Source organism: Strix aluco, chromosome 2 (assembly GCF_031877795.1).
Source record: "Strix aluco isolate bStrAlu1 chromosome 2, bStrAlu1.hap1, whole genome shotgun sequence".
Taxonomy (NCBI): Eukaryota; Metazoa; Chordata; class Aves; order Strigiformes; family Strigidae; genus Strix; species Strix aluco.
This window is the reverse complement of record NC_133932.1, coordinates 131,093,271-131,120,998: the sequence shown is the minus strand read 5'-3', so window position 1 is coordinate 131,120,998 and position 27,728 is coordinate 131,093,271. Positions and strand designations below refer to the sequence as shown.

General features: G+C 38.8%; 1 protein-coding gene across 11 annotated transcripts in view; it reads left to right on the top strand.

The window, feature by feature from the left end:
- Positions 1–27,728, top strand: part of DLG2 (discs large MAGUK scaffold protein 2) — a 1,053,560-nt gene that overhangs the window by 19,588 nt on the left and 1,006,244 nt on the right. The window lies entirely within an intron of this gene.

Below are 27,728 nucleotides of genomic sequence, written 5' to 3'. Positions count from 1 at the left end.
ATGAAGCCATCTCCACACAGGTAAATGGCTGAAGTTTCATTGATTTCACCGGCATGAAGTAGCATCTAAAATCTTTGTGTCTTTTGTGTTATGTTTTTGTGAAAAGTGTCAGCCAAAGAAACTTGGAAATGAGTCAAGAAAAATGCTCAGGAACACAGTGAAGGTTTGGCAGAATGTTCCCATTCAAGCGATGTTGCAGTGTTCAAACAGATATGCTGGCGTATCACTCAGTCGTTCTTCCATTTACTTGAAGGTCCCCGTTTTACCTTGTAAATGATGGTATTTGTCAAAATCAAGCACTTGGTGTTTTGGGACTTTGTATAAAATAACCTCCATAAGTTGTTATGTATAATGGTTTCAAGGTCCTGAACGTACCTGGTTGCTGTAGCAGTGCTGTTGTCCCTTGTGCTGTGCTGCGCCTGTGCTGCCAGTCATGGGAAGTGGGGACAGTAACTGTGCATCACCCTTGCTCTACTTCCCTCTGCCCTCTTGCTCACATTGCATTGGCCTCTCGGTGTTTTATTCCTTCACAAACATCTGTCCATTTTGTGCACAACTAGTCTGAAGGGCACATTTCTTGACACAAATGATGTTTGTGGAAGCACACGTACCTTCAAGTTATGGTGTGTGAAGCCAGAATACCAATTGTGCTCACTGCAGAGCTAAACTCAGTAGCAGTTAGGGAAAAATTTTGATTATATATCATAAAAGTAGAAGTACATCAATGCTGCACTATTACTGTGAAGATGATGGAGGTCCAGGAAGAGTTTCAACAATTTCTGTAGCATTTATGAAAAATGTATGTTACCAGTCACTAACATTTCCTGCAAATGGAAGTAATTAACGTCAATGCTATTTTACTTGTGATTTCTCTCAGCTTCTTTTAAGTGATTAGCTTTATTTTATAAACACTACATAATTTTTAATTGCTGTGTATTCTTCAAAAATGGAAATAGATTCATAATTGAATGGTATTTACCAAATAGTTATAAATAGATTTGAACTAAAAAAAGGAAAAAAAGATGGGACGCTTCTATGTTATTTTTATGAAGATGACTATGGATATAGAAGTATGTGCTGAAGAAACACACAAGTCACAGAAGCAACATTAGCTGTACATTTACTTCTGCAGTACTTTGAAGTAATACTTCAAGTGTTCTAACAACACGTGTGCTTTGTGTGTGGCTACACTGCAATATTTGTTGATGTATTACATATGCCACAAATAAAACAGTGATTACAGCTACATTAAGGTTGAATCCAAAGAATAAATGAAATCTTTTGATTGCCACAATAACAGATTGAGGAGTGTGGTGTTACGGAAGTTAGATAGCATTTTAATTTGTAGGCCTTTGGATGTCTTTTCCTTGTTCTTAAATGCTTCTTTTTATAAAAGAGATTTGGGGATTGCAAGACGTGTTCAAAGTCACTCATTATTACATTTGGTTTGCTATTTGGTTGGTCTAGATTCTGGACCACAAAATTTTGGATTCACAAAAGAGTGACCTCTCATCAGTATTTTAAGTGTGGCAGATGATGTTATTACACAATCAATAATGAGGTTCTTGCATAATCGGCATTTCAAAAAAACCCACTTCCATGACATCTGTTTTAGCTTCCTGTCATAGTTTCTTCCATTTACCTCTAAATCAGACCACCACACAAACAAATACCTAAGGCAGAGCTTCTGGTCTCTTTTTAAGTTCTGTACTGCTAACGTTCCTTTGTCTTTTATATTTACAGAATGTCTAATGGTCTTGAAAGCATCCATTTTTGAGTGCCTAATCTTAATTAGACTTAATTTTCAGAGTCTGAGTGGTCATCATTTTCCAAAACTTGATCTCATTTAGAGCTGTCAAACATTGGTTTTGTCCAGAATTGATTGACCTTTTGAATACTTAGGCTGTAACTACCAATGAAAAGTATTGTTTTTGTACGGAATCATTAACCTGGATGCAGAAATGCACATTCCTACCAGACATAAAGTTAACATAATTTTATGTGCCAAATTCAGTTTTTGTAGCTCCTACAGCTTCAGTATTTGATTAGAATTTGATTCCTTTGCAAATAAATTCAGCTGTTGTAAACATTATTGTCCTTTAAGTATGTGTTCAATTCTTATTACCTTCCAAAATGCTTAAAAAATCTGTAGGATGTCTGAAATAGAGTATAACAAGAACAGATAAAGAAAAATAATTATAATTAGAGGCACTTGTCAAATCTAGTGTTGTCTAGTTCCTTTTGTTCTCAAAGTTATGCTTGTGTGATTTGATTCAACCAGCCATCTTTGAACCTGGGCTCTCACGGAACGTGTGATTATTTTTATCTTCAGTGTGTTTCATAAATATTAATTGTTGACTACTGAACGGGGGAGTAACATGAGAAAAATGAGGATTCAATATTTTTCATACATATATTCCACACATGCAAGAAATGACTACAGATACGGAAGTAAAAGTTGTATAAGTGATTTACAGAAGGATTATTGAAGGATTAACCTCCTACATTTTAATTCGGATTCAAAAGCATCTCCTTCTCCCTTTGGGCTGTTCTTGTTACTGGACTTCTTGTTAGAGTTGTTGTGTTTAGTTACAGCTGAGTTAGTTGCTAAGAGCCACATTTTCAAAGCAGTATGTGGAGCTGCAGCCTCTAGAGTCCCATTTACACTCCAGTGGCCCCAACACAACGTTTTGAAAATCGAGCCTTAAGAGGAGGGAGGAGGAGAAACTCTTCAGGAGTGTGCAAGGGGAAGAACACATAGTTAGATACTGTTATTACTCTTTAGATAATTCCAAATTATTTTCACCAGAAGGATGGTACCAATTCTCTTGCACAGTGAGGAACTGTTGTTATTATTCGCTCTTAAGGATTTTTGCTTCTTGTAGGGTCATCCATAGCTAGGTGATATTAAAATCACAGGGTCCTCTCAAATTGTAGCACATGTTCTGATGTGAACTTTTATTTTTTTAAAACCCCGCGAGGAGGAGGAAGTGAAACCTACAGAACTCCAAATGCCTCATTCGTTGGGATCGTCTCATAAGGGGGCATCTTGGAGGCATTGTGCAGAGATAGAAAAGGAAAACCATGAAAGAGAGTAATAATAGACACCTGGATATGTCAAGATGACCAAACATTTATTTTTGTACTTCTTTATGAAATTTAATCAGTTTTTATAATGCAATACATAGTTTAGTAAAATTTATTTCTAAAAACCTCTGCTCTATATTTGTCTAGCCTTCATTTCATTAAGAAAATTGCATGACTTAACAGCTTAGAAGGCCGTTCTGTGGAATGAGAAAGGATGAAAGAGGTTTATGTCAGGGTTGGGTTTTTTTTGTAGATACTTCCTATAAAACATCATTTTGTTTCTAGCAGGAATTAAAGTGCCACAAATAGCTGTAATCATCTTATGCAGTATTAGGTAAAAACTAATCTCGATAGGTTTTTCTAAAATTCAGATAAACCCAATCTGCAGTGGATGACGTATTTCCTGAGGACTTTGAAGCCATGTCTTACGGTTTTTTCTCATGCTTGCGTAACTTTGCCTGAATTTTAAAATGTCATATTTTCAATTGAAATCTGCATCATCTTCTTTTTTCTAATGGTGTTGTACCATAACTGCAAAATAATGTGGATGTCTTACATCTTTAAGCCTGTCTTAAAAATTGCTGTAGTAGACAGTACTGTAAGGATTACAGAATTTACTGGTCATCTGTGCCACAGCATGTATTTAGAGACTTAGGCTACAATTTTGCGGTTTTAGTAAGAGGGATTTTTTAGACTCTTTACCTCATTCAGCTCACTTTTAAATAAGGCCTGTTATAACAATCCATTTTAAAAGAGCGATAATGTCTTTTAAACCAAGTGAAAAAAGGAAGACAGACTATTCTTCTGCAGTCACATACTGCTTTTCTATTAAAAGTTTGTATAAATTAAGTGGCAGTATAACTCAATAGTGTTATATTAGTATCCAGACTTCCAGGAATCTACTTATATCTTGTGATCCTCCATGTTACTGGAGAGTGCTATGGGACAGATGGGGTATATAAGTAGGACAAAAAGTACAGACATTTAAGAGAGCCAAAGCAAGTCCCCCTTTGCTCTTAATTATTTTAGGATGTACATATCTATTGAAAAATAGCATAGCCATTGACAAATGCAAACATTTAGCATAGTAAGCATGAAGCCACTCAAGAGCTTAGATTTGTCTTAGTTTGATTGACTTGTGTGTCTACAAAGCTGTGAGCTGGGACTGAAACTCCCCTTGCACTTAGAGCAATGGTTAAATTTCAGGATAGTTTAGATATAAAAGAAACTGGGGAGGAACCTATCATAGGAGCAATGAAACATGACCCTGTCACAAAAGGAAAATGCTAAGAATGAAAAATGAGAAAGATTTTGATAGATGTAGCCATGCATGTCAACTAAGAATAATGATATAAAAGTCCCTCCATTTCTAGGCCTTAATGCTGAGAATAATAATTATGCTGTTGACCATATAGAGAGAAGAATATAGAGGCAATTAATGGAAAGACAAGGAATTTGTTTAAGCGTGTTGTGTTTAAGAAAAATCCTTTTAAATAGTGATACAAGGAAATTTGAGACTGGAGGGAAGGGTGTGGGTCAGGACTGGGGAATAGATCTGTGAATAGCAGGATAAATGGTGAGAAAAGTAGGAGACCTGCAACACAGTCCTGGGCTGGAGATGAAGCTTGAACCAAAATAGGTGTTGAGGAACAATTGTAGATGTCAAAGTCAGGATCATGTAACACCTCAGAAATCCAGTGCTAGTCATACATGGTAACGCTGGCCTTTGGTGTTAAAAGGCTTGTGAGATTTGCACAAAAGGCATAGAAATAATCTATAAAATACTGCAGGTTGTTACTGTCTGCTTCTATGATCTGTCTTTAAGAAAAACTGCAGTCATATTTTCAGGCTTTTCTCCACAACCACCAAGACCTCTTGTACTTTTTCCTTTGAGCGAACCTAAGATTTGACATTCATGGCATCACAGAAAACAAGGCAACACCAAATTTCACAAGGGTCCTGCTAAAGCTGTTAGAGTTAAGGATATCAAAATGAGGAACGTGATTGACAATAACCTTTCTAAGGTGTTGGTGGCCCTCGCTAGTACCAAGCTTTCTCAATTTTCAGGGAGAAGCATGTTTCAGCACTTATTGTGTCAGTGTTTCAGGGACCAAAAGGATATTAAATGAATTGCTGTACTGGGAAACTTTTCAATAGAAAAGCACAACCGGGTGTTATCTATTCATACTTGCCAAGCTTGCTCTTGTTAGATGTTTTTAGCCCGCTTATGTGTTCAGTGTGCTTAACTACTTCCAGTGCTCGTGAATGTAAGGTCACTGATCTCGTGTGTCATTGTTCTCTAGACTTAATCTCAGTGAGCTGGTTTCTGATCATGTCAGGCTATTTCAACTCCTGTAACAACACTGAATTCCTCAGGAGTTAATCCCATGCAGCCAAGCCTGTGTCCGGCCCAGGGACATTAGGCAATCCTCTCGCCGAGGGCCTGAGTCCAGCATTCACAAAGTCAAAGAAAAAAACTCCCATTGACTTGCTTGCATTGGATCATGTGTTGGAGTGATTCTTCCAGAGATTTATATTCAGACCTACCCTGACTGAGGAATAAAGATTCTTCAATAGCTGTATCTAAAAATATTGAAACCCTCCCTGACTGTTACAAATGTTGAGGAGCAAAAGAAATGTGCAAAACCTCTTCAGTGTCTGTCACATTTGAGAGGCGCTCATATGACATCTCCGACAATGGGAAAGCCTGTTATTACTTCACACAGAGTCCTACTTTCCCAAACTGGCATCTTTCTTTGTTGCAGCATAAATTACAGCAGAACTGAAATTTAAATTCAAGGGCAGCTTTTGTTTTGCCTGAAGACAGCTGCAGCTGCTTTTATTCTTGAAGTCCAATTCTCTTAGTAAGCAAATTTTCTCTTTCTCTCAAAAGAGCTAAAGGTAGCCGTGCTAGATCTTCGGAATGGTTTGAAGCTGTGTGATTTTTTTTTTTTTTTTTTTTAAGAGCTGGGGGCTGGATTGCAGCCAGCTCGAGGATCTAACTCTTGTGGTTCTTCAGTGAAAGTCTGGTCACACAGAGTGAACCAATTGTTCCAAAAAAAAAAAAAGAAAAAATCTAATGTAACTGGCTTCCAGTGGATTTTGACCCACCGCTATTTTTGCTTCCATGGCAGTGCAATTTCCCCTGCATTATCGTCATTTCTCTCTGGCTTTTCTAACTCTCCCCACCCCATGGTATCTGCAGATCCTTTGGTGAAGGTGAGGCTTCCTCACTTCTGTCAAGTTGCATTGACATTGGGCAGAGGGTTCAAAGTTAGCTGGTGAGAGCTAGCAGATGGATGCACATGCAGGAAAGACAGACATCACGTTACTATAGGGAAATCACGGTGAAGATATCCAGAGAGGGGAGTTTCACTGAGGTCTGAAATGTTACCCAGTCTTTCTTAGTTGTGTCTGTGATGGAGGAGCTGAAATATTCCTGTATCTCCGAAAATCTCAGAATTGCTTTTGCCTTTGGAACTTATTGGGTGTTACAGTGATGCCTTACTGGTTATTGATGAGGAGCAAACAGAGCCAGGGCATGGTGCTCACTGTTCTTGCTGGCCAACCTGGAGATGTGAGTAGCCTTCCCACAACAACTTAATATTAAAGTAATCTGGTTATTTTCCACTTTGAGAGGAGGTATGTGTGCGAAGATATGGGAGTCCTCTGTGGGTACCCAAATCGTTTTTTGTTTGAAATAATTTAAATATTAAAAGCTTGTGAATTACCAGAAGAGACCTCAACCTCTTACGTTTGTGGGAATGTGGATTGGGATCTCATCCTTGATGTTGACCTTTTCCTTAAAGAATTGCACAAAAATGCTGGATATGAATGCTGATGGACTCTGAAAAATACAGAATCCCAGCCCAGGTCTGTAGTTGGATTCTGAGCCTGTGTACATGAAGAAACCGCTTACAGCACTGTTACAACCTAGGTAGTACATAATCACTTGTAATCCTCATGCAACCCTCTGCTCGTGCTTTGCTGCCGTTTAACCAATGAATGATAGCATTTACATCTCAGACAAGGATTCAGAAGCTTTGTGGACCTTCCTCATTCAAAATGCAAAAGCAGTGCATTGGAAATAAACCATTTTTAAGATGAGTTTTTAATATGAGCAGTGTGATAATTGTTGAGCTTGTTAGTTTTCAATATCCAGCAAGGAATAAAAGCCGTTTTTTGTTCCTGTAGTGTGTGTGTGTCTTGGCCATATGGATTTAATGTATAATTAGAATTAATAAAATGCTGTTGCAGCAGCTGTTGCTGTGTGGCTGCCATCCCAGTGTGAAGCTTTTCTTTCTCTTTGCATTAAATAGGGATAGCCCTTTATTACTGGTTTGTGATGAGAGCTAGAGACAAATTATTAAGAGATGCATTTAGATAATCTGGTTTTATTTTGAATAATGTATTGTCCTTTTTCAAGCTGAGGGAATATAAAAGAACAATGAGATGATTTTGCATTAAATAAAGAAAGACTGGATTTATATCTTGCTAATACAGTTTATACATCTACTAATAAAATGGAAGAAAATAATCTGGAGCAAGCTGTTCCACCAGTAATCCCAATGTTTATTTTTGTCTCTAAAATAGCAGAACTGTTCTCCCTCTCTAATGGTTTGGTCTGTGGAGTCATTTTAGGCTAGTCTGTGATGTGGTTTTTGTTTAGTGAATATAACTTTTTAAGAAGCTGCACGGTAATTTTGAAATCACAGAAATATTTTAGCCTTGAAGAGTGTTATACCTTACCGTTTTCAAAGCTGTTATAAGTGAGCCAAATGTGTTGCTTGGTGCCACCTCTGTGGCTCTTCTGGAATCTCAGGACTCTTAACCCTGTGCTTCCAGTATCTCAGGAGTCAGTGACAAACACTGATTTAAGTGATTTAAGTGCACTTGAGATTGAGCACTGAATAGTAAGGTGCATGAAAGTAAACTAGTTAATTCTGCATATACATATATGTATATATTTGTCTCTATATATACATATATAAAATACTTATATAAATATATATATAGTATCAGGTAACTGTGGGCATCGTATTTATCTCAAACTTCTCAGGTATGATTCTGTACTTTGGAGCTCTGTTGGGTATTAAAATATGTCTTGACAAGAAGTACTGTAGGCTGTGTTGTTCATTCCCATTGTCTGTTTATTCTGTCGTGTGGTCCATTTCTTGTGACTACGTTTGTGCTCTGTCACCCTGATCTGTCACTGAGATAATTATGAGCTCTTTTCATAGAAGACTGAATTTATGTCTTTCATTTGTTCTTTCCTGTCTCCATTTTGTCATCATAGTTGTGTGGTTTTGAATTTCTGCTGATGTAGTTGATTAAGGCACTATTGCATAAAATCCCAGGCATTAGAAATAGAAAACAGCATTTATAATAATTAGAATTCTGTTATGTTACACAGAAATGATGTGGTATTTCAAAACAATGTGAAAAGAAGAGAATTAGGTCTGTGGTCAGAGGTAGGGCAGTGCTGTAACTAAGGTAGCTTCTGTGAACTGAGTTCAATTCCTGTACATACATACACTGTGATACTTCTTACTTATTTGACCTCAAACTGTTTTCCTTCAAAAATCCTGCTTCATTCAGCGTGCAGAAGGGGCAGGACTCAGCTCATGAGCAAGTATTATTTAATCCATTGCTTTCCTGTTGTTATTTACTGTGTGATGAGGTGACTGTAGTTCTGTGCTACGGAGGTGATACTGAAGCCCTGAGAAATAGAGGTAAAAATATCTACTTATTTTAGAGGCCTGATTGGAGACAATTCTGACCTGATAAATCACCACGTACACCACTTTTAATGTCTGACCACAGCTCCAGCTGCAACAGGGAGCAAGGCTGTCCCAATGTCTCATTTTGGGCACTTAAAACATGAGGATCATCTGATGGGTGATGATTTTGGAAAAGTATAGTGTACGTGACTTCCCAACCATCACTGAGACTCTCTGTAGGGGTCAGAGGTAGGATCTAATTCCTGAGGTGGCATTTAATGCTCTTAAACTAAAGAACCTTCAAGAAGTCTTCTTACCACTCTCAGCCTTTCATCTCCTGAGATAAATGGTTCAAAGGTTGTTCAGACAGCTTCACCAGAGCAAGCCCATTCAGTATACTGAATAAAGTGTCAGAGCAGAGAGAGAAATGGTATGTAACCATATACTTAAATTGTGACACTTTCTAACTTGGGGAGTTACCTTTACAACCCTATCAGTGTTTTGAAGTTAATTTTACATGGTGATTTCCTAGACTTTAAGGATAGAAAAAAGAGCTTCTCATCACAAATTCCATTGTGTGATGATATTGATAACATGCATGTTTAAAAGCAAGGTCAGAACTGTTGGACACTTCACACCAGCCTTTGCTGCTTGAGCTAATGGAGATGCTGACACTACCAAAGGTACCTTTTCCTTTCTCTTAGATCTTGTTTTTGTCCCAGTATCCCAATAGTTAGATGGTTTAGATTAATTAGATGTTTTTCTTCTGCAAAATAAATATTTTGAAGTCATATTTCTTGGAGGTACTGTGTTTGGGATGACCATCATTTTCAATGTCCTACTGATAATGGGAATGTCAGAGCAGATGGTGTTGGAGAGGCTTTGCTCGGAGGACTCAATTCCACATTCTGGCTCTGCCACTGCCTTGCTGCACACCCTGAGCCAGTCCTCTGCCTCCACCACAGATAGATGGAGATGTGGCTCAAGAGTGCCCTTGTGGCCTTCTCCCACCAAAATTCTGGTGTTACATATATATCTATATTTACAAACAACTTACATATATTCACAATATTATGTATATATATACATGCACATATATATATACACATGCATGATATAATTTCCTATTTTAACATATATATTTATATATATTCATAGATATTCATACATATGAATGCTCATTTTCATCAGGGAATTTGTTAGGTGATTCACTGTCTTCCCAGAATCCAAGTACCTGCAGGTAGTAGGAGGAATTGTTGTGGAGGAGTATATTTCAAAACAGATAGGAATTAGGTAGCAGGACAAATCCGACCTGATTACAGTGAGATAGAGGGATAGATACAGAGTTGCACTGTGTACTAGATATTTTCTCCCAGGTCTTGCTTTTTCTTGAATTATTTTTAATCTCCAGTGTTGAACTGCAATATAGAACTGTAACTTCATGCTTTTTCTTCTTTAACCTCTAAAACCAAAAGACTGCTCTGTTTTTGTTCTCGTCATCATTTCATACCCAGCCTGCCTTCTGAGGATTTACCAGTGAGTTTTGGTGTGGTGGACTGTATTTCTCATGTTTGTTTAGTTGTTTTTTCCTTATAAGCAATTAATTTATGTTTTAAGTTTTGTAAATGCAATTTGAAAGAAAATAAATATACTTGGAAAAAAGTAACTTTGATCTCTTCAAAGTTGTAGTCAAACGCTTTCTCTAAATAAAGTTTAGAGTGACATCTTGTGGTAACATTGATTTCAAATATACATATCTGTTGGTATTTTATTTTGTCCACAGTAAGTCTAGTGTTTTCAGTTTCAAAATGTTATGGATTACTTAGCAGAAGTGTATAATGACTTCTGAGTATCACTAGGGCTCTTCTAAGATCAGAGCAAACATTGTTATGTGGTGTAAGGGTCCTACGGGTATGCTTAATCTTTTACCACATGAAGTTTATCCCATGAATACCTGTGACTTCCCAGCGTTTTGAACTCCAATTCAAGATGTTTTAATGCTCTTCCAGCCATTGACAATCTTTTGGAATTGCTCATAAATTTTCAGCTGGCCATGATGCCAAAGCAAGCAGGAGCACAACATTTCTCTGCAACATCTGTCTGTGCTAATTCATTAGCTGTCCAAAGATCTGCTTAGTTTTAGGTAAAGATAAATATGTCCAGGAAGCTATCATGGAAGATTTGTCAACATAGAAATGAGTAAGCCCACTTAAGATCCATATTGCAATAGCGTGTATGCTTTCTACCTATGGATCAGCCTCCAAGGTACTAGGTGGTGTAAATGTACCACCAGCAATTATCCAAATGCCTAGCATGTGCTCAGACTACAGTTTTGTGCAGTATATTGCAATGAAATACAAATCTCTTCAATGCAAGGTGAGGATGTAGAATGGTTTTGTGCTCAGAAGCTTAAAGAATTTGAGAAAACGTGTAAGATTTGCTTTCTCTTTTGGGAAGCTCTCTGCAGAAATGCAGGAGTAGTCGCCCTACAGAGAGTTATTGTCAGGTCAAGCAAAGTACTGCCTGATATGACCTCTCTCACATCAGCCATATGAAGGTCTGTTCCTGTGCTTCAACACTGAAGAGGAGAAAGATACTAATATTCTGCTAGGTCAAGTTTGAACTATGTAAAATGGTGATGAATGTTACCATAACGTGCGTGTGGCAGGTTGAAAAATTAACTGTTCAGTAAAAGACGCTCGACCTTTCTAAGAAATATATTCTTTTTAGGGGAATGGATTCATTAATGCATGTCAAATGGAAAGTCCCCCTACCACTGCTCCACTCATAATGTGTGGTCCCAGGTCTGCTGTCATGTGTTGTGAATATGGGAGACCTGATTCAGGAGAATATTCTTTGCTTGTGTAATTCAGGTTTTTGTTGGAGGTATTTTGGTCATGCAAGAGTGCCAGCGCTGGACAAATGATTCATGTGATGTGCTGGCAATGTTAAGGATTTTTAGCTTTGTGGTAAAACACTCAAGGAACATTAAGACCCAAGAAGCCCAACTCAATGATCCTAAAAGGGCCATCTGGTGACCTCATTTATTAATTTGATAGAAAAATAAAGATGTAATGTTTTCAATTAAGATGAATGTTTGACTCACCTGCCAGAATTGTTTCTGGTTAATAACTAAACACAAATTAAGCTGTTAATATAATCCTAATACTGAAACTGGAAGTGCTGATGTAGATTTGGTGGAAAACTAAGCAAATAATCTGGATAGCCTCTCAGAATGGGCTAGCTGGTTAAATTTCTCAAATATAGTTTAGGAAAAGCCTGAAAGAATTGTATTTGAAGTACACAAAGTGTGTTTAAATGACATATTTACAGGGATAAGTCTGGAGATTTCCTTGGCAAAATGCCTCCACCCATTCCAACAAAGACTATTTAAATAGTAAAGAAATTTGTAGATACAATTAGGTACCAAACTAATCCAGATCTTGTTTAAATGCCCTCTCTTTTTGTCACAAGAAACAACTAGTGATGGTGTTTCATGGTAAAGGAAAGTTGTCTGCTCTTTCTCTTTGGTTTCTGCTGCACAGACAGTAACATCCCTGTTGCAGTTTTCGAATGGCTGCTTGGTGAATTTTGTCCTGTTAGGAATCTGAATCTTCTCTAATAATTTTCACATGCCTGAGCAAGAACTTAAGTCTTCATGCTGAGACAGCTAGATATTAAGTAGATGATGCACAGTGAGACTGTAAAGAGGTTTCCCCATAATGCAGGACATGAGGCTGAGATGACATTGTGCAAACCACAGTTTTTCCCAAAACTGTGACTTCTAGGTGGTGACTTCTCTGCGCTGGTAGGAGACGTACCCTGCCACATACAACCCATTGATGCAACCACCAAAAGAAATGGGGCAGAAACTCTGAGCCAGCCGATGACCATTGCTCCTGAGTATGGTACTCCATCCTGGGTGGGATGTGTTGAAAACAAGGTCTCATCAGTTAGTGTTTGGGTGGGAGGAATAGCTGTTTGAAGGTTTAATTATTGAATCCTCTGAACTCCAACTCGCTATTCATATGCGCTTTCAGCAGTATAAAGCCAAAATCTTACTGTGCTCTGTTCACTTTATTCCCCTGGCTCATTTTGTCAGAATAAAAGCAAGATTCTACCAATTCTGGCCCATATTTTGTGCCAGCGTTCCCCTCTCTGCAGCTCAGAGGTGACAGGCTGCCTGAAAGATCCTCCAATGTTATTAATAGACACAGCAAATTTGAATTTAAAACAGAGGTGGCTGAAGGAGAACAAAGTCACCCATGGAGTTTGGGGGCCGTTGCTTTAAGTAATTGCTTTTTACCCTTGTAAATCCCCCTCGGGTTTCTTTTGGATTAAGTATTCCTTATTTCTTCTCTAAAACTCGTTTAATATTCATGTGTGGTGTTAAACAGCTGCTGCATCCTGCTCAAGAGTGGGAAGGGGGAATGCATTTCAGTAGCAAACAAAGTGATACTTAAATATATCCCTTGCCTACTTCAAAGCAGCAGCATGGGAGTTAATTAATATTTATCATATGCACTAAAGTCCTTGGATGAGAGGCGCTATGGTTGTGCAAAGCACTGTTTGTTTGTTTAGAGATCTTTTACCTGGCCATTTTGACCGTTTGCTAAATGTACTTGAGAGCGATCACACAAAACTTGCTCTAATGCTGACTTGATTTCTCTTCCCATTTTTGAATGGGAGCAGAATCAGGACAGACTTTCCAACGGTATAATTATTGCTGAAATGTAGGTGCTCTACTTAACCTGAGAAAAATGCTCTTCACTTAATTAGTTGCATGCATGGCATTTTGCAATAGATGGTAATATAAAAAGGTTGTATTAACACAATGCAATATAGAGAGACCTTGTTAGATTTTACTACATTTTCTGTTTGCTAATTTATTATGACTAGAAAGCCTAATTCTTTGGCTTATCTTGTAATTATAGCAAGGTGTTTATGAGCAGGAGCTCCAGCTGCTTTTCTGTATAGAGTCTCATTAGATGAGGAATTAGAAAGCCCTTTTAGACTGTTAATTTTTGCTCATAACCCAGGGTGTATAAAGCATTCTAAAATGTATGTGTTATGTGAGGTCAACATTCTATTTCGTGAGTTGACAGCTGAGTTTTCAACAAGGACAACCAATCTGAGAGATTTAGATGGTCTTCAGAGGAATGCCTCTTTATTTTGAAGATCACACCTTCACAGCCCTACTCTGGAATAGGGAGATAACTAATATTCCCCATTTAATAAAAAAGAAGTTTTAGATGTCTGTGTGTACAGAATCACAGAATCGTCTAGGTTGGAAAAGACCTTGAAGATCATCTAGTGCTGCCTAGCCCTGCATCTGGCTACAGTTCAGTGTCTCCATTTGACACCTAAGCAGCATCCCAGTACATGTGTTTGGTGAGAATGAGACATCTAATGTCCATGTCTAAATAACCCCCAAGGAGTCCCATCTTTGTGGCATGGTGTCCAGCTCTCCATGGCACTGCTGGGACTTTGTTTACAGATTGCAAAACCCAGCTGATCTGAACAAAGGCTTTAGTGACTGACCTAAGACCTCGTAGGATGCCTGTGACTGAACACAGAGCTTAACCGAGGAATCCAAAGCTTACATCATACCATGAGATCATCCGGATTTACATTGTCAGGCTCAAATTATAATGGAAAGCATTGTCTGGCTTCATTCTCTTGGGGAGAATTTAGACCCAGTCAAAGCCCCATTCTTGTTCAGTTTTGTTACCTTCCCTATGGAAGATGGGACAGGATGTCCACCTAGAGCAAGAGTGGGTTAGAAAATGGCAAGCAGTAATTAGAAATTGGAACATATGAAACAGGAGGGGACAATGAACTTTTATTGGTGTACAAATAATTAATAAATATGTAGCTGTGTAATTTTTCATTGTTCATGGTAAATTGTTATTTTTACAAATCTGTTTATTACTGGAAATTATTTGTGTTACAGTTTGGACAAATGTATGTCTATCTGTGGATGGAGCTGCCATCTATGAGACTTTTTACTGCCAGTCTTGCTTTGGGTGGTACTTGCTCATAACATGAAATCTGAGTGCTTATGATTGAATAAACTAGCTTCATGGACTCTTAATGCAATGAGGTTCAATATTTTAATGGGAATACAAATTTAAAACCAGATATTTTATTAATATTCTAGTGTCATGACCTGGACTGGGAGCCCAGGGAGTTGTAAAGGTTCTGTGATCCCCTCGGGTTAAATTAAGGTGAAACGACACCAAATGACTGGTTAAAATGTTTTACTTGCAGTAGAATTGGCTTAAACTTAGAAAAGGATAATAAGCAATGTGGTCTCTTATAAATCTATAAGAAATAAAAGAAAGGAAAGAAGAAGAAAAGAGAGAAAGAGTCGGAGAAATCCAGTCACCACCCCTGGATCCAGCTTTGTCTCAGGTCCCATAATCTTGGGTGGTGGGTGCACACACAGCAAAAAGTTTTCTGTCACCTTTTAAGTTCATCTTATCAGCTGATTGGCATACTAGATGGGAGAGGCAGGTATTCCATGAACTAATTTCCATGAGAGACAAGGAAAAGGTAGAGCATGGGTTCTGTGCATACACTGAGGGAGAACGGGGTGCACCAACCCCCTTGTCCAGTTGAGTCAGTGGTTGTGCTTCCCCCCCACCCCTTTATTTTTATCTCCGTTCCCATAGATTGTTTTATGACTTCCTGCTTATTGAACAACCATCTGGCTTCTGGGGCAGAAATGCTCACCTCTTATCAGTCCTTATCACCTCTTCAGGCTTATGCCATGAAGCCAGTGATTAGAGCTTGATGAGAAACATTTGGTTTCACTCAGTCCACATTTCCCAGCCTTTGAGGCTTATTTAAGGGGTTTGACAATGCAACTGTGAGGGAGTGGGGACTTATGTCCTTTGATACGCTCTGTGCTCCCTTGGGTGACATTCCTTAGACTAATCACAAAGGCCACAGCTTATCTTTGTGATTTTTCTGTGTCGATGAATGTTTGAGGCATTACTTCTTTTAGTTCTTACATCTACTAAACTTGCTCTTATGCCAACCACCTGCGAGTGAGAGTCCACTGATCTTGTTTAGTTCCCAGTCTTCCACGAGCTGAGCTAGGAGCAGAGGTCAGCCTAGATGACTGTAACCTGCAGTTATGTATTATCCACAGGCCAAAAGAAACTGCAGGCTGAGACTCAGTCCACATAATTTGCACCTTCATTGGGTTGGCCTTTGGAATGAGAGTTATAACCCTAAATATAAGTGTATAACTCTCTGTAGGCAATGGAAAGAGGTGGTGCCTTTGAAAGCAGGAGATCCTGTTTGCCTGAGCTGAGATGATCTGGTTAAATTGGCTGAATTGTGACCTAAGAATCTGGGCAAAGCAGAACAATAATAACAGCAAATATACAAGAACAGTGGAAACAACTAATGCTTTAAAACATGCTTTAAAACCCCAAATCTTTTTCTGGGTGGAGTGAGCATTGCTTCTGAGATATTCTTGTTTTTCTGAGGAGGTACTCCTGAAGGAGAAGGAATCATCTGTAGTTGGGAGGTTATATCAGTTATGGAATTTTTTTTCGCTCAAATTTCAATATTCTTTACTTAAAGAGGCTGAGCTGGAGACATATGAAGCACCAGGCTAAGAAAATCTGTCCTATGTGTGGTGCAAAGGTTGCATGTAAGTGAGAAGGACAAGATCTCTCAAAAGCTTTGTCAGTGGTTCCCAAGGATTAAGGGACATGTCTTGGTGACAGAATAAGAATCCCAGTTAATACTCCACATAAATTAAAATATATGCGTCATTCATTGACTACTTGTTTGGGACTATAACAATTGTTCAAGTAACCTAAAAACAGGACTGTAAATATTGGATAAGAACATCCAGTGCTTTAATAAGATAAAGTCACTGCCAGGGCTCTGGGGAGGGTAAGGGACAAGCACTATTTGTTTAGCTTTGTTAAGTGTTTTGTTTTTCATGTAGACTTTTTGGTTTGGGACTTACTTCCAAGCACCACTTTCCCGTTGGAGTGACTTTGTGTTCTCTCTTATGTCACTCATGACCTTTTCTTTCAAGATAATTTCTTCCTTTTAAAATTTCAGTTGAAGGAGAAATTCAATAGAACCAGTTAGTGAATTTAAAAAGGAGATTGTGAATTAAGCATCTTCTTCACTCCACCACATTTTCACCTTTGGCCTCTGCAGTTGAGATGGAAGGGAGGAATTAGTGCCTTTTTGGGGGAATCACCTCTTTGACATATTGCTCCTCAGCCCTGGGATGTCAACTGTCTCCTGAAGTACCAGAGTGCTGTGGGGTTTCCTCCAGCATTTGCCTACAGAATTTGGGCTTTCCTGGTATAGCATTAGAATACTTGTGAAGGTCCCTGTAATAAGGCCATGCAGCTGGAGAACTGCTGGGTTTCTCCTATTGTACCCTGTTTTCTTGAAGGTTGGCTTTAGTTTCACTAAAGAGAGATCTGAGAAGTGAACTCCTTTTGTCAAACACCGGATTTGTATTTGTGCTTGTAGCTTTGTGTATTGATTTTCAGGTGATGAGGAGATGGATCTCTGGGGAAATAGGGATCGGCTTGTGAGACACAATACAGTAATATGCTGTAATGATGTTATGTCAGGTGTATTTTGCATTTAAGTGTGGAGTTGGCATTAAATCAAGATAACCCTAAGGTAGTGGAAGACATCTGAGTAAACAAAAGGGCTGTTCCTGAACTTTCGCTAAGCAGTGTGGGTGGTAAGTAAAGAATTAGAGATGAAGACACGGGAATGCTAGGACATGTATACTTAGTTCTCAATGGGATAAACACATTTTCAAAGTGGATTACAAATTTGAATAGACTTATAAATAACTTGTAATAAGAATTGTGTCATATAGTTGCACCAGGTTTGTGAGACAACCCGTGCTGGCAAAGTGCTTTCATCCATCACCACTTTTAAGGATAAATACAAGAACTGCAAGATTTTTCAGTCAGAATTAATATTCTGCAAGCTTTGTGCTCAAATAAATTTGATGTGAAAGTTTCTGAAAGAAGCTTCCTTTGAAACAGGACTTGGATCATTGGGGAAGGCAAACACATGCTAAGCCCTGCCAAAGGATAGGAGATATAGATGTTCCTACATAGAAATCTTGTCTTCATAATTCTCAAACGCATTTTTTAGGATTGTCATTCATTCAAATTGTCAACTTCCTCCAGCTTCTTCAGTGCCAGTCCTCATCATCTGTTTGAAAAACAGCAGTACAGAAATAGTCATGATGAAAAGGAAAATGTTATAGCTTGAAGTAGTTGCTCTGCCAGACTTCTTTTCACTGCAAAAGAGCCTCAGATAATATTACAATTCCTCTTCATTGCCTTCCATGAAAATCACTGGACATGAGAGACATGATAGTCATCTATCTCAGGCCCATTGCTCATCACATATTGCTCTATGCTAGAATTGTGTCACAAACTGCAATGCTTCTTCCCAAACTGGAAGCTATTTGACAAGTGTTGGGCAAAGAACACGGTTTTGGGGAGGCCTTTACTAAACAATAGATTTACAATAATTCTTGGCTGAAACACAGTATTTTGTTTTGAAGTACAATTTCCATAGTGCAGCGAAAAGACTTCAAGAATTTTCTGTCCATAGGTTATATCCTTAAAGGCTCTCATAGACCATGAGTGAATTTGAAACCTTTGGTGGGTGACTGCACAGCAGAGGGTGACGGGGAATCTCTGCTCCTTCTGAACCGGATAATGTTCTCATAAAACAGCATCCAGTAAAGTGATGCAGATCTCATGTGCAAGCAATATATACAAGTGCTAGGGCTGAACAGATGTCTCACGAATACAGAAGAAGCTGCAGTCAGCAAATTCTCAGTAGTTTGCTTCAAGTATGGTTACATGACAAAGTCACTGCAAAACAAGCAGGAGTGTGGATTTCCAGCAAGTTAACTAACTACCCATGTGCACACTCTCAACATCTAATAAAACACTGTCTGAGAACATACTGACGGCTAAAACCTATTTGGAAATGTCTTTATTAGTGAATTAACCTGGAAACAGGCATGTTTCCACACAGTGGAACTCAATCATCTATACTGTAAAATTGCTTAAATGGTTTCTGACAAGGTTTTGGCTCATCTGACCAGCATTCTCCCAGACAATTCACAGCCCAGGGATCATCCCCATAAATCAGAATATGTGTCTGCTCTGTTTTGGAGGCTGAGAGTTTTAAAGTATGAATCCCAGCTCAGTGCTACAAGATGGTCCCAAGCATGTGTGATTTACATAGCATAGCTTGTGTGTTGAGGGTGTTGGGAGAGATCTCACAAGCATTGTCGGAATATAGCTTCAGATACTTTTTCAGATGTTGCAGACGTTGTCCCCATTGATTTTATTTTAAGTGTGTCATCTTTCGTCTAGCCTAAATAATATGCCTGATAGCAGTCACCCAAAACCTTGCTCTTGTGGCTAAATTGGATTTTAGTGGATCCAAGTAGGTCCACTGGTCTGTTAGCCTCTATGGACGAATATCATGTTGTCTGTAAAGAACCCTGCTTAACTGCTAGTCAATGCATACAAAATAAGGCTCATATGTTCTTAACAACTATGTGTGTGGTGCGGTTGACACACTGGAGGGGAGGGATGTGCCATCCAGAGGGACCTTGACCAGCTTGAGAGGTGGGGCTGTGCAAACCTCATGAAGGTCAAGTGCAAGGTCCTGCACATGGGTCAGGGCAATCCGAAGCACAAATCCAGGCTGGGCGATGAGCAGATTGAGAGCAGCCCTGCAGAGAAGGGGTATTAGTGGATGGAAAACTGACTATGAACCAGCAATGTGTGCTCACAGCCCAGAAAGCCAACTGCATCCTGGGCTGCATCAAGAGAATTGTGGCCAGCAGGTCGAGGGAGGGGATTCTGCCACTCTACTCTGCTCTGGTGAGACCCCACCTGCAGTGCTGTGTCCAGCTTTGGAGTTCTCAGTATGAGAAAGATAGGGCCCTGTTAGAGTGGGTCCAGAGAAGGCCACAAAAGTGATCAGAGGGATGGAACACCTCTCTTATGAAGAAAGGCTGAAAAAGTTGAGGTTGTTCAGCCTGGAGAAGAGAAGGGGAAGACGTTATTGTGGCTTTTCAATTCCTAAAGGGGGCTTATAAGAAGGATGGGGACTGACGTTTTAGTAGGGCCTCTTGTGGTAAGACAAGGAGTAATGGTTTTAAATTAAAAGAGGGTAGATTCAAACTAGATATAAGGAAGAAATATTTTACAATGAGGGTGGTGAGACACTGGCACAGGTTGCCCAGAGAGGTGGTAGATGCCCCATCCCTGGAAGCATTCAAGGCCAGATTGGACGGGGCTGTGAGCAACCTGATCGAGTGGAAGGTGTCCCTGCCCATGGCAGGGGGCTTGGACTAGATGGCCTTTAAAGGCCACCCAAACCATTCTATGATGTGAATATTTGCCATATTCACCATGAGAAAGCTCTCTGGATTGCTCTGAGTATTCTCTGAGCTTGTGCAAACCTCTCCTTCACTGTCAATCCAGTGGGTGAATGATTTTGACAGGCACTGCTTTTTTCTGATCAAAGGATGTAGTGAACAGCATATCTTTAGAAATGGAACGTCATCTTGACTAAAGCTCCTTCTACGCCACCTTTGCGATATTGTAAAAATCTTCATGTGACCTAACAATCAAGTCTTTCCTGACTGCATTATCTCCAGTTGATTGATCCAAGAAACACCAATTATTTCTATTAAACACAAATACTTTCAATAGGTATTTTCTACATACCTATTGAATGCAAAAGTTCAGCATTTCAATATGCGGCATTTTACAGATAATTTTAGTGTTCTATAACATTTTGATGATCTTTCCTCTGCTTATTTGTTGTGTTGAGAGCAAACATGAAAACTGGCTTTTTCACAGCATCTGCCCCACTAGAGAACTTGAATTATTTTACGGAAGTAAAATCTTCCTGTCCCAAACGGCAGTAAAAGTCCACTTTGTCACAGCAATATCACAATGATGAATGTTCAAGGGCAAAGCTTTGATTAATGACAGCTGCAGTTTGGATTTCACTGATGGTGATTTTGTACATCCTTCCAGACAGCTGCACTCTTACTGCAAGTATCTAACTAGACATATTTATTATGCCAGTTCGGTTAAATAGTTGTATAAATTAAGCATATGGATACTTGTATAATTTGCATATGCAGCGTGTGACTGTTTTATGTGAAATAGGCTTCTAAGAGAAGAATATCCATAATTCAGCTGAGATATTCCTATTTTGTTAAATTAAGGAGGTCCCTGATTAGGTTCCATAGCAGGGAAATCCCAGTCTAAAGGGTCCTGAGGGTGAAGGGATGCAGTTTTCCTCTGTTCAAGAGTACATTAATACACTTAAAGTTGTCTGGTATTTTCACATGCCCTTCCAAAATGCTGAGTTTAGCAAAAAATTAGCAAATTTTGGGTGAGCATGGCAAACCATAAAGCAAGTACACTGCCTTTAAATAAGCTTTTTGCTATTAAAAGTCCCATTTTTTATATATGTGAAGAACTAGTCAGCATTTGTGCTGCTGAAGCTGTTGTGCAGGTTTGCAACTGTAAGTGTTAACTAGGATACTGTGACAGCTGGGTAGGAGTAAAGCTGCAATGAGATTCCTAAATGACTGTTTTCACCTGTAACCATTACTGTAATGTAATTAAACTGGTGGCTGTGCAGTGATTGTTGGAAACTTGTATTTTGCATATGAGCAAAGTTGTAGAAAAATCACCAATATGATCCATAACACAAATCCTGCCTATTTTATTGTACAACTATTATGACAGCTGTAAGCTGGGTGACATGATATTAAGTTTGTCTTTCTCCATCTTATGCCCAGGCATCTCCTGCAAAATACAAGCTCCCATCTCCATTTCTATTACTTTCTTCTACCCATCTCTTTAAATATTAGTAGTTTAAAGCTATCCATATGTAAATTCTTTGCTATTTTATACATATGCTGGAAACTAATATAATAAGGTTGGTTATACACCTCGGCAGATACCAAACAGGCTTCAGGTCTTTGCTGTGCTCCATCCCCTGACCGTGCCTCTGTCTGAGCAAGATTTCCAGCCCTGCTTGGCATGACCGTGCTTGCCCCTTCCTTGCCCCAGATGCTTGCCCCACCTCCGTACTGTTACATGCAGTGTAAATCCCAATTTACTTTGAGGAAACAGGGCAAGAGTCTGACCCCACAAAAGGAACCTCCCCTTAAACTTCTTGTGATCGTATTCGGCAGTGTTGCAACGCAGAGCTGCACAGAGCAATTTATGACTTCAGAGTTAATTTCTCATGTGAGTTATTACTGACAGGTAAGGTGCAAAGAGTACATAGCTCAGACACTAATAATTTTTTTGTTTAGGGACTGCAGTCATGGGGGTAGTAAAATCCTACCAGGTGGTTCTAGAGTCTCACACACCGCTGCAGTGAACAAGAAGTTTTTGAGCTAGACAAGCTGCCCCATCATCAGCAGATTCAGATAAATCAGTGTCATTTCTCCCTTTTTCCTTCGTGTACTATTAAGTGCATTCTCTTCACAAGCTAATAACTCAAAGTGTGTGGTAGTGTCTAAAATGAAAGTCTGTAAAGAAATATTTTCTTTCCTATTGTTTATTCTTTCTATACGCTATCTATACTGTTTCTATTGTACATTGTTCTGTACAATACACTACACTCCTTAGGACAAGTAATTATTGCAGGTGATGCAGTTTTTGCAGGGGTTATTCTTGAGGGGAAGATTTATATCATATGAATTTCTTTTTTCTTGCTTGACAAGGTATGGGAACAGCGAGTAAGACTTGTCACCAGGTGGCACCATTAACCTAAGTTATGTTTCAGCTAGGTGAATGCAATGAAGTTTATGTTCAAAAGGAATTTAGTAGAAAGATTGCTCTTTTCACCTTTCTTCAGACTCTAGGCAAATACACAGCACAGAGAATAGGCCAAATTCTTCTTCTGTTCCCTAGCACATTTAAAATTATTTCATGCATTTGCAGTGTTATACTCTGGTGAAGAATCTTCCACACTTTGTGTATGGTAAGTAAAATGCATGCCTATATTTCTCCATAAAACACCTTCCTGCTTATGTATTTTGCAATATACTGCACATCTGGTGCATCAAAAAGCTACGTTTTCCCTAGGGAAATCCCAGAACAGGACCAGGGAATTCTCATATGGAAATGTTTGTGTCTAAATATTGTTTGAATGTTTTTAGACTATATTCTATGAACCCAAACAATAGGAAATCGATTTTCCTTACTTACGGCTGAGTAGCAGCATACACATTGCAGAACAGATGATAAGTCCCATCGCTGCTTGCTCTTCAGAAGTGGTGGTGGTGGCCTCCCTCCATCAGAACTGCCGCAGCCTGTATCTGCTGGTGCGGCTTTTCTGCACTCACAGGGTGGTGTAGCTGTCCTCTGAAGCAAAGAACAAAACTTTTCCCATAGCAGACGTTTAAATAGTTCGAGTCAAAAAGTTAGAGTTTCTTTTGGTAGGGTTAAATTCCCTTCTAAATGGCTTTTGGTGAATTTTATCAGCTTGATCCTAAGACGGTAAACATTATTGCGATTTTTTTTCTGAACAATGACATTAACCTAATGATAGGAGACTAGGGTGACTCCTGGGAAACGGCAAATTCTTGTTCTTCTTTTGATCAGGTATTAAAGCTAGTTCTTTCTGAAGATGCTGGAATATTTAAAGTGAGCAGTGTTTTAGCTAGCAACCTTTGGGATTCTTTAAAACATGGTTGTAGGATGCAGCTTGTAGTTCCTACTTAGCTCATAAAAGTAAGCAGGAAAACAGAGATTTATACTTGGTTATTTTATTAAATTTTTATTAGAGTGAAACCATGATATGGATATTGTTCATCTGCACTGTGAATTGTAAGGTGACATTAAAACAATAGGCTGATTATACTAGAACATTAAAACAATAGGTTGATTATACTAGAACATATACTCTGGTTTCAGTGATTTCTGGGGCATTACTAGGTAGGATTGTATGGTACTAAATTGCAAGTCATGCTGTAATTTAAGCCATACATATTTTATGTGTTTTCTTGCCTTTGCTTGCTTCTCTGGTCAGCTGTGAAAGTCAATGATTATGCAGTCTTTGTGTCAGTGTCCAGCCCTTGGGTGCGTGGTTGAACAGAGGCAGTGGAGATATTAAATAATATCTCTGTCCTTGGAGATACTAAAAACCTGAGTGGACGCAGCTTTGAGGAGCTTGATCTGGTTAACCCTGCTTGAGCAGGGAAGTTGGAGTAGGTGGTCTCCAGAGGTGTCTTCCAACCTCACCCACTCCCTGATTCTGTGTCTGTCAGAAGAAAGGTCTTGGCACACAGAACTCCTGAATTCCTCTCATTCAGTCTGCAAAATGCCCCGTGGGGAAACTGCAGAATTGTTCTCAGGTAGATTCCTTGCTCGTAAAGATAAGAGCAATATTCAAAGCATTTGGAAAGAACAATTCTCTCGAGATTTGCATTACCATGCAGTTTTTTACTGATGTTTACCCATTACAACACAATAGATAATGTAAATGCCTATTTATCTTCATCCCCTAACGAAGCAGAAAATGTGCACAGTTACCTAGTGAATAGAAAGTAGAAAGATTCAGCAACACAGTAGCTTAAAGAAAGAAGTGCCATTAAGCGCCTTGCAAAAATATTGTCAGTTATAAAAAATCCTGTATGTACATACATACCTTCCCAAGTTTCAGTGTGCTGACTCGGAACATTTTAAATAGCAGCAATAATAGTGTTATTACAATGATGGTCTAAGGAAGAAAGTGAGGCAGGGTTTGTAGAGAGAACAAGATCAGGCAAGTAGGGGTTTTTTTGACTGAAGAGGGGATTGCCTGGAAGAGTGCCTCTTTAATTCTGATTGTCTTGGTTTATTAAATAAAGGTAATCCAAAACAGTGACATTATCAAATGCATATCTGGTCCAAAAAATGTTTTATTTTTTCACTGTTTGAAGGATCCGAATGGTGTATCGGGTAACAGGAATATCCCTCCTGAGTCGTGCTATTGTACTTATGGTAACACTTGCCTATGTTTTTCCAGTTTCTCACTTACAAATGGAGACATGGGCATGGTAGAAAAAGGGAAATTAATCTGATGTGTAGATAAAACTCTTTATCTAGGATGCAGCCTTCAGTAAAATCCTCGGCACCATAAAACCTAAATTCCATAATAACATAAATACTAAATTACACTCATAATACTTTAATCATTTTCTTGTCACTATTTTCCTGTTTTTTACATTTTTAATTTCCTCTTTATTTCTTCGTATTTTTTTACATCTCTCTGTGTGTTTTTTGATTTAATGTGGTTTGCTTTTTTTTTTTTTTAGATTTCCTGTGGTCAGTAACAAGTCATTGATTTTGTACAGGGACATTGTCTGGATTTTCAGCAAGTACCACACGGACCTGAATGTTTTCTTGGGTGTGATGCTGCAGGCAGCTGCCTGTGCTTATAACTGATTCTGTTCCTGACAATTTTAAATTATTGCAGTTTGCGTGCCTGCAAGCCTTTACTGAAACTGAAATTCTTGCACAAGCCCTGATATGTCAGGAAAACTGTGGGCAAAGCATATGAAGAAAGCAATTTATCCATCACTGACAATCTAGCAGTGTATGACAATCTTTCAATGCCTGGTCAGTGGTGAACTGTGGCAGTTTCATTAGGTGTGATTTCAGGTCAAAGTGTCTATATGACCTGTAGGCCTCCTGTATGCTTTCCAGAAGTATATCTGCACATGTATAGACAACCCATGAATAGTTTATATCTCTTCTGTTAGGAGTTTGCATATAGGTTATTATTTATATATTACTTGCCTAAAACGTAGCAGAACTGACAGGTGATTTCTTTAACTGAAATGGAGTAGACTGACCATAAATTTAAATAGTGGGTTTTCAGGAATCCTGATCTGGATGAAATTTTTTGTGAGTGATTTTTTTTTCTTTTTTTTAAAATAAATCCAAAATAGCCAAAATTATTTAGAAATTACATTCATATTTGGCAAGGACTGCTGGCTGAAAAGGAATCATAGACTCATAGAATATCTCAAGTTGAAAGGGACCCATAAGGATCAACAAGTCCAACTCCCTGCTCCTCACAGGACTACTTAAAACTAAATCATACGACTAAGAGCATCATCCAGGTGCTCCATGAACTCTGACAGGCTTGGTGCTGTGACCTCTAGAAGAAGGAAATATTACAAAGATTTTTGAAGTCAATGTTTTCTAAGTCTGGCATTTTGCTTCCTGTCAGAATGTAGCTAAATATGTTTCAAAAAAATGACACGCCACCAGCCCTGAAATAATAGAAACATCGATTTTGAAAGCATAAGTGTTTTTCCATTTTAAGGTTAGGTGAAGCAGTGAATTAAGCACAAAATAAATTTTAGCCTACTTTCCTAAGAAACCAGAGCTTATGAGTCTGTACGGGTAGGGTATGTGCTGATGTGTTGCCTCCTCTCATTCCCATGCCATTCATAACTTTTGATAAATTTTAACCAATTTAGACTCAAAAATAGTACTCCGAGAGGTCTCCTGAAAGGGTGCTGCCATTGACTGGATTTTATAGATGAAGAACTGAAGTTCAGGAAAAGCAGATGTCAAATTTGTTCAGGCATTCAGAGATCCGCACACATAGCTAAGTCATCCTACAGGATATTTAAAGGCTTCCACCACTTCTACATATATTTTGAAGTCTACCCTGAGAAGACTAGACCCAATATTATTAATGGAATCTAAAGAAAAAAAACCATAGCCATTGGATTATCCTTCTTTTAAAATTTTCTGACCATCTCTTTGGTCATACCTGTGCTGGACCTGCTCCCTGCCTCGCTGGTGGGAAGTGGGAGAACCACTGGGCCATTCTGTTTCACGTCAGGTTTTTCGCCTCTCCCTGATGCATCCTCCCAAAGTTGTTCCCAGCCCAGATACCAACACCAGTGTGTCCATCCAACATTGGACATTAACTCCCACAGCACCCACAGTACTGCTCAGTGGGTATTTCAGTCCTGCTTCTGGCAAACCCCTTTGGGAATTTGTGTCTCCTCCTTCACAAGAAGTGTCCCTGTGCTAACCAGGGGAGCTTTCATGTGCACTTTTATTTCATATTGTACACTAGAGAGCAGCATGTTAGAGGGTTGTTTTGATGCTGAAGGAAAGCAGGCCCTGGAAAGATTTCTTTTTTTTTTTTTTTTCCAAATTCCTGTGGGAAAATATAAAGGCATTTTATATATCACTGATCTAGGCAGTAGCTGACAAATTGTTTCCTGTTTTGGGGAATGGAGATATATGTACCCACTTGCTTTCCATACGTGTTACTGACCAAGCTACCAAGTGAATAGCACAGGTTTTCCATTCTGCCTGTGTTCTGAAATCTGAATTTTCAATCATCTCCTTCACTGTAGGTTAATTAATCCAACTTAACTGAATTCAGTCAACTGCTCTACACTTTCTCCAAGCAAGATAAAATGCAACAATGCCTGATTCATGCTTGTTTACAAAATTTTTGAAATAGGTGTAAATTATAAATTTGTATATTTTTCTGCTTTGTTTTACTGGCTACACATCAGAGAGATCCAAGAACTTTCTGGAAGATCAAACTCCTAAAATCTTCACAGGCAGCTCTGTGACTCTAGTACCATTGACTTGCTCTGATTCTTAATTGATTAAGAGCCTAAATCAAATTTGAAAAGGATGCTGATCACCCAAATGATTGTGAAAGCATTTTTTCCATGGCTATAGCTAAAGAGGTTTACAGTATAATGTAAGGAAAGATAGACAGACCAGCAAAGGCAGGCTCTAAAGAAGATGCACAGAAAGGTGGGCATAGTGATGTTTGGCCATGTTTCACAAAATCTAAATAAATCTAGGCTTATCAATA